The following is an 8,327-nucleotide window of genomic DNA, read 5'->3' as shown; positions in this document are numbered from 1 at the left end:
TTGCAATCGGGGGCTTTCCGTGTGAGGAAGCAGGCATGAAATCCGTGTGGCGTGGAAGAGGAAGCGGGCCACGTCCCCCTGCCTCGGAGGACGGAGCTCCCGGGGTTGCCAGTTTCCAGGAAGGACCTGGGGATCCCAGCTCATCTCCAGGCAACAGGGATCGGCCCCCCTGGAGATAAAGGCCGCTTAGAAGGTGGACTGCATGGAGCTGTGCCTCATTGAAGTCCCCCTCCCTTCCTCAGACCCCGCCTTCTGCAGGCTTCTCCCCCAAAGGCTCCAGGTTTTCCCCCGACCCGGAGCTGGCAACCCTAGGAAGGTGCGCATAGAAGGTGACCCTGTGGCATTTTAATGCGAAGCACTATTTCGGCTCAAGGGACCCAAAGACCAGTTGGATGTGCCTTAAGTGCCGACAAGTCACTTATGGTTCTCTAAAATGTTCTCTAAAACGTTCTTCTATAAGTCACAGTTCAGGTCTTGGCAAGCTGAGATCCCTGGTGTCCTCGGTTGAGTCAATCCATCCCACACCTTTATTGTCTTTCCCAGTGACTGTGGCCCACCAGAGATGTTTGCGCATGCCCATGGAAGCTCATACCTTGAATAAACCTTGGTTGGCCTTAAAGGTGCCCCTGGATTCAAACTTCGTTCCACACCGTTTTAATGCAAATCCCATGGTAGTTTAAGAGCTCTCGTTCTAGCAATCCCCGACGGTTGAAATGCTTCTCATGCCCCTGTATGAAACTTTTTACTACCCGAAGAAGTCACGGCTTACAATCATGCCCCTGTATGAAAATGACATTTGCACCTCTCTGGCAGTTGTCAGCTCTTTAATTCAAACCGTTTGCATTCATTCAGCGGTAGCATAATCAATGAGCAAGCCTGCTGGCTTTCCCAGTGTAAGTTAATTTATGCTACTTCAATTATGCACATCGTTCTTATTTTAAATTTGGAATAATATTCTGTGTTTTAACCTTTTAGTATTTCAACTTTTTATTGTCCTAAAGCCAACGTGTTGTGTAGACTTCTCTGGAATAATAATAAAGTGTAAAATAAACTGAAATGAGAGAGAGAGAGAGAGAGAGAGAGAGGAATCGTTTTAATAGGAAGCATTATTTCCATGTGGTCACTAGAGGGAGTATGGGACCATTACATTGCGAGAATTTCAGAGGGTTTTACAATGTCAAGAAGAATTGTGTGCAAGAGCTGCAGATGACTAAGGTGACCCCATCCACTGAGCTTGCCCGGCAAAAGATGAGCAGAGTTGATTGGCCGTTACTTTAGTCTGCGTAGCAACTCCAGTCATTTTTGGTGGCCTTCCATCCAAGTACTTACTGCAACCATAACAGGATCAATCAGTTTGGCTGAGACTGTTCTCTGTAGAATAATGAGGATAGTAGGCCCTGGGTAGAGGGCTGTAACCATCCCATTCTGGGTAAGGATGCATGCCAAGACAAAGAGATTACTTGCTATATGTAGGGTAATTAACAATTAAGTTGCATTGCATGGAAATGTAGATTCAGGTGAAGCCCTCTATTAGTCTGAAGCAACCGGACATGTTTTGAGTCCAGCGGTACCTTTAAGACCAACCAAATTTTATTTGAGGTATACATTTTCGTGTGCCTGCAGACAACTTCTTAAAGGTGCCACCGGACTCAAACTTTGTATGGAAATACATGATTCTGCCTTATACTGAGACTTGTCCATCTTTCTCAGATATTTTACCATTGAGAAACCCCTAAAACATTCTTCAGGCTTCGAGAAACCCCAAAAGTGGTATGATTGTGCAGAATATGGTTGGGAAGTATGAACACGCCCATCCAGGGGCCCTCCCCACCCGCTCCCTGCCCCCTCCCCACACCTTCCAGTCCTATCATTGCTCATTAGGGGGGGCAGATTGACATGACCATATATTGTCATAAAGGTAAAGGTATCCCCTGTGCAAGCACCGAGTCATGCCTGACCCTTGGGGTGACACCCTCTAGCATTTTCTTGGCAGACTCAATACAGGGTGGTTTGCCAGTGCCTTCCCCAGTCATTACTGTTTACCCCCCAGCAGCAAGCTGGGTAGTCATTTTACCGACCTGGGAAGGATGGAAGGCTGAGTTAACATTGAGCCGGCTGCTGGGATCAAACTCCCAGCCTCATAGTCAGAGCTTCAGACAGCATGTCACCTGCTAAATGTTTAACAAATTTAAAAAATATATGAAGAAGAGTTGGTTCTTATATGTCGCTTTTCTCTACCCAAAGGAGTTTCAAAGCGGCTTACAAAGTGGCCTTCCCATTCCTCTCCCCACAACAAGACACCCTGTGAGGTGGGTGAGGCTGAGAGAGCCCTGAGATTACTTCTCGGTCAAAACAGCTTGATCAGTGCTGTGGCGAGCCTAAGGTCACCCAGCTGGCTGCATGTGGGGGAGTGCAGAATCAAACTTGGCTCACCCTGGCTCACCAGATTAGAAGTCCGCATTCTTAACCACTACACCAAGCTGGTAAATTAATGAACTCCCACCCATTCAGGAAACCCTTTCAGGGCCATCAAGAAACCCCAGGGTTTCATGAAACTCTCTTTGAGAAATCCTGATCTAGCTCCATACAGACTGTGCCGATGGCTCTCAGGCAGAGGTGTTGCCACACCAAACTCATTTATCTGAACCCCTTGGGGGATGAACATGAGACCTGAGACTTCCTTCGCAAGAAATGTGATTGATCCCCCTGTTTCATTTGAACCATATAATTTGGGCTGAGGGTGCATAAATCTGCTAATTTACCTGACTGTAATCACTTGATGAATCACTCTCTAAAAATACATCTGTGTCCATCCACAAGGCAGACCATGAAATACATTTCGGCTGAAAATGCCAGGGCTTAAATTCAGTGTCTGGGGATACAGGTGCCTGTATGAAAATTACATTAATTTCTGTTTCTGGTTATCTGACTAGGGAAAGAGCTGAACATCTTCAAAGACGACTGAACCTTCGTGAAGGCCTGTGGCAATACTTGCCTGTAGCAGCCGTATTCTCAAAGGAAATGGATTTTTCCTTTGGCGACAAAGGATACTGAAGACTTACACCAGCATGGTATAGTGGGAGAGCCAGCGTGGTGTAGTGGTTAAGAGTAGCAGACTCAAAAGATGGGTTTAGCGGTAGTTATATGTTGTAAGCTGCCCAGAGCCAGCTTGCAGGGAGGGCCAGTCTATAAATTAAATAATAATAATAACCTGGAGAACTGGGTTTGATTCCCCACTCCCCTACATGCAGCCAGCTGGGTGATCTAGGGCTAGTCACAGTCCTTTTGGAGCTATTCTTAGAGCTCTCTCAGCCCCACTGAACTCACGGTTTCTGTTGTAGGGAGAGGTGTTTGCAAGCCAATTTGGAACTCCCTCGGGTAGTGAAAAAGCCAGCTCTTCTTCCGCTTCTTCTAACAGGATCCAGATTGGTCACTTCCCTGGAAACAGCAGGCAAATCCACTTCTACTGTAAACAGCCCTTCACTAATACGTCTAAGGTGTGCAAGGGTTTGTTGGAGGTGTTGCCCTGGTGAGACATCCTTGGAGATCACCTGACCTGGAGGTTTTCCAAAAACAGCAGGCACCCGACTGCATCATTAGTTGTTGTTATTTTTAAAAGAGCAGTCCTTCTCAGTCCATTAAAGTAACTTCAGTTAGGATTGCATTGGCAGTGGCCTCCCTATTCTTTGTTAAATTTTCTCCTGCCCCTTCATTGGGGACAAGGTGGGGTTTTGTGGGACTCCATAGGCCAGGGGTCAAAGGACCAAGCAGCAGTCCCCAAGTGAAGCCTTCTGAAACACACTTTCCAGGCAGGCCTGAAAGCACTCAAAATGGGGCCTCCAAATTCTACCCCTGAAAAGTGGTCCAGTGGGACACTGCAGTCAATGAAAGGCCACACAGAGAGGTCTCCAGTAGGATCAGCAGGATCCTATTCATTGTACAGCATAGGTCATCCACCAAGGTCATAACCAGGCATAACCAGGCCTTAAAGCAGACTAGAAAGTATCCAGGGAATCTGCTTCATTCAGGAATCCTTGAAACAGTCCAGCTACCATCCATTCAAACAAACTGGTCAATAATTAAGGGGATATTGCCCAAATTAGGGTTATACTGCCAGCTACTTGAGAATGCTAAAAAGATCGAGTCACAGGTGACTTACAGGAGGCCAAACTGTGGTTTTCTAGATTAGCGGTCACCAACCTTTCTCAGGTCAGGGACCGCCTCTGGAGTGAGGGAAGAGCCGACGGCCCGGGTGCTGCGAAAACGCGCACGCGCAATCGCCGCACATGTGTGTTTTCGCCACCAGGTGATAAAATCCCATAAAGCCCTCAGAAAAACCCCAGAAAAACCCGAATATTGGCGGCCCAATTCCCCCTAGCCCCCAAGCAGACCAACCTAGGGGTCGGGTATACAGATGTAACACCTGAAGAGGAGCCATATTTTTCTTAGCCCTGGCCTCAACCAACCTGGCAGAAGAGCTCCATTTTGCAGGGCCTGTGGAACTGTGAGAGCTCCATCAGGGCCCTCAGCTTTCCCAGGAGCTCATTCCACCAGGTCGGGGCCAGGACCGAAAAAGCCCTGGCCCTGGTCAGGGCCAGGCATACTTCCTTAGGCCCTGCATAGTGAAGGGCCATTTGCCATTGCCTTTCTCTGCCTAGCAGTCCAGGTCTTCCTTACTGGTCTTTCTTTCAAATCTCCACTGTGCCATAAACTTACTGGGTGACTTTGAGCCAGTCACTCTCAGCCTAACCTACCTTGCAAGGTTGTTGGGGTGTATGCTGCTCTGAGATCCTTGAAGGAAGACTGGGATCAAATGGACTCAATTAGGTTTTCTTAAGGGGGGGGGCAACCCTTAAGGGGGGGCAACCCTGACGAGATTGGGCTTGTCAGGGTTATTTGGGCTGCTGGGACTGCTTTGCGTAGGAATTATTTATGACCCACAACCTCTTGCAGCTTACCCTGAAATATCAGGTTGCATGACTCCATGGCACCCAGTGAAGAAAAATCAAGCTTGCCTCACCTGTATAGAATTAACCAGTTCGTTCTCTACCAGGGTTATATGTAAAGCTGGCACAGTCTCTGCATACAAGTCACCTACGGGCATGTCCCTGGACCAGAGCAGGTCAGCTGAATTGGCTTAAGGGCAGGGCTGTGAACTGGCTGTGGGAAGGAAGTGCCCTTCCCCTTTAACAGAGGCTTAATTGGATGTTAATTTATCTCCTAAGTCAGCAAGAGTTTCCATTGCCCTACTAGGTCACACTTCCTGCTGGTGCAGGCACTATTAAAACTTACCTGCTCACTCCTCTGATCACTTCAACTACCTCTGTCACCATGTGGTTGGGCTAGGCTTGCCAGGTATCCCCCTTGTTACCAGCAGATGGGGCAAGAGAGTTGCCAGATCCACACTGGAAAACTGAAGATTTGGGGGAGGAGGCTGGGGAAAGCAGGGACCTCAGTGGGATGCAAAGACATAGAGTTCACCCTCCAAAACAGCCAGTTTTTTACAGGGGAATAGAGCCCTGTGGTCTGAAGATGAGCTGTAATTTTGGGAGACCCCCATGTCCACCTGGAGGCTGGCATCTCTAGGGAGAGCCCATCCCACACAGATAATACCCGGGTAACCCCTACACTAGTGGTCTGTAGCCAGCCACTGATGTGCACTCAGAGAACTGTTAGAGAATGTGAGGGTTTTCGCATCAGGAATTTTCCTTCCCCCACGGGTGTTTCTGTTTACACTTCCCAGAAATCTTTATGCAGCCACCAAATTCTTCAGCTGGGTAACCTCTTGGAGTTCTAGTTAAATGGCAATGAATATTTTAAAAAGCAGCAGCCACAAACCAACAAAAGAGCCTTCTTTGAATTCCAGAAGTGCGTGACTTTTAGCTAAAATAAACTGAAGGTTCTTAGCTGCAAGCTGAACTAGGAAGACTCATGATGATTCTTAATATTCATATAGTGCATTTCAGGAGTTCAAGTGCTTCATATGTATTATCTCAAAAATCCACTGTAGCCTAGACCATTGGTAGAGTTAGGACGATAGCCTTAAGGCTAGAGAGAACCTACTGGCCTGCTGCCCTCACCAAGCCTCTGACCTCTTTTCATTTATCATCTTTGAAACATATTTAGGGACTGCATACTGAGAACATTTTGGGTTTTTTAACTACCTATTATGTGGATGCCCATTTTTGCCCCCGTGTTCGGATAGCAAAGCAGATAATTTTGTATTATCGTGAAACATAATCTCAAATGATTTAAGAATCACTGTTTGATTTTTATTTGGTTCCACATTTTGATAAGCCACATTCCTTATTTTATTTTATTTTTTTATTTAGTCACTCAACTTTTATACTGCCCCTATTCAGGATCGCCTGCTACAGTGTTGGTTGGATTGGCTGACATCATCTAGAGAGCAATCCTAAATAGGTCTGTTCTAAAGTAAGTCTGACTTTATTCATTACGGTTTGCTTCCAGGAAAGCTTTCTTATGACTGAAGCCCTAGAGAGCTAGCTGGTGTTGTGGTGATCAGCGTGGGATGTAGACTTGCCAGCTGGCCTGGGAGGAAATTACCTGTCACTTTAATAGAGATGAATGCATGGAAGAGAACAGGTGGAGGTAAACATAACCTGGTAGATAACATCGCATTAAGCTAGTATTAAAGGGACAGGATACCCTCCCCCACCCTCCAGGCCTGTTGGTAATGGTAATTGAACTAGTATATGGGAGACCCTGGGCATTTCCGCACATTGAAAAAAATATTGTTACATCAGCATAATGGCATAGCGCTAAATATTATTGAACCTCCAGCCATTCCTCACTTTCTCGCTGTCTTGCTTCTATCTTCCGCCTTTGTGTGATTCTTACACTTCACACTGCCTGCTGGAAATGGCGGAAAAGAGCAACATGCTTTACACACAACTCTCTTCCGCCTGTCAATCAATCCTGGCAACCAATCCCCTTTCTCAGTGTTTTAAAGAACCTGCAATTCCTGCTATTTTTTTTAATTCAATACTTCTCCGTTGAAACGCCTATGCATCTAATCATAGATGCATAGTGCTTTTTATTGCCACCACTTATGAAATCACGAGTCTTGATATGTAAAAAAAATCTCTTTCCTGATTGGGGGGGGGGACTTTAGAGAGACATGCTTTGTGTGACAACTTTGGGGGAAAATAATTTTTGGCTTTGCCTGCACGCTTGTATGCCTATTCATTGCTCCAGGCAGTTCGCTTAAAAAAAATTCCATCCCCGGGAGAAGCGAATGCTGGCAGGGGCTCATGGGAATTGTAGTCCATGGACATCTAGAAGGCCGCAGTTTGATTACCCCTGCACTACACCAGGCTTTCACAACCAGGATTCCATCAAACCCCAGAGTTTCTTGCCGGCCCTGGAAGGGTTTCCCGAATGGGTGGGAGTTAATTAATTTTGCATATATTTTTTTTGAAACATTTGTTGGGTGATATGACCAGTTGAACTGTTGTCTCTTCCCAAAACAGCCAATATTGGGTCTGGAGAGGGTAAGAAGGGGAACAGCCCCAGGTGGGCATGTCCACAGCTATGCTTGCCAACCATATTCTGCATGATTGCATCACTTCCGGGGTTTCTCAGACCCTGAAGAATGTTTGAGGGATTTTTCAACAGTAAAAAAATTGAGAAAGGCTGCATTACACAGTTGTCATATTCTCCCGCCTGCTTCTCTGTAGTAGGAAGTTTCAGGGATAGCTCTAAACAGGGATAGCTCTAAACAGGCTGACAGGACAGTCTAAATCAGGGAGCCAGTGTGGTGTTGTGGTTAGGAGTGTGGACTTCTAATCTGGCGAGCCGGGTTTGATTCTGCACTCCCCCACGTGCAGCCAGCTGAGTGACCTTGGGCTCGCCATGGCAATAAAGGTATTCTGACCGAGCAGTAGTATCAAGGCTCTCTCAGCCTCACCTCCCTCACAGGGTGTCTGTTGTGGGGAGAGGAAAGGGAAGGCGAATGTAAGCCACTTTGAGACTCCTTCGGGAAGAAAAGCGGCATAAGAGAACCAACTCTTCTTCTTCTCAGAGTTATATCCTTCTAAGTTCATTGATTCAAATGAACTATTAAAAGAATTGACTTCTGCTTACAGTGGCAGAGTTAGAGAGCAGGTCCTGCGTAAGCCTACTCAAAAGTAAGTCTTCTTTCATTCAGTTTGGCTTCCTCCGAGGAAAATGTTCATAATTATTCACAGCCCAAGCTAGCTCATTCGCTTCAGATCTAGGAAGCTAAGCAAGGTCAGCCCTGGCTAGTATTTGGATGAGAGACCATGAAGGAATACCAGGACTTTGACAATAAACACCTCTGGATG

The 8,327-nt window shown here is 46.6% G+C and overlaps 1 long non-coding RNA gene across 1 annotated transcript; it reads right to left on the bottom strand.

Moving 5' to 3' along the window:
* Window positions 1–1,074: 1,074 nt before the first annotated feature.
* On the bottom strand, window positions 1,075–5,173 carry LOC143836756 (uncharacterized). Its single transcript, XR_013230709.1, has 2 exons — window positions 5,021–5,173; window positions 1,075–1,328 (listed from the first exon to the last, which is right to left on the bottom strand). It is a non-coding gene; the product is annotated as an uncharacterized LOC143836756 (long non-coding RNA).
* Window positions 5,174–8,327: the final 3,154 nt, after the last annotated feature.

This window comes from Paroedura picta, chromosome 4, assembly GCF_049243985.1.
Source record: "Paroedura picta isolate Pp20150507F chromosome 4, Ppicta_v3.0, whole genome shotgun sequence".
Taxonomy (NCBI): Eukaryota; Metazoa; Chordata; class Lepidosauria; order Squamata; family Gekkonidae; genus Paroedura; species Paroedura picta.
The sequence above is the reverse complement of the archived record's forward strand: the minus strand, read 5'-3'. Positions and strand labels throughout refer to the sequence as shown.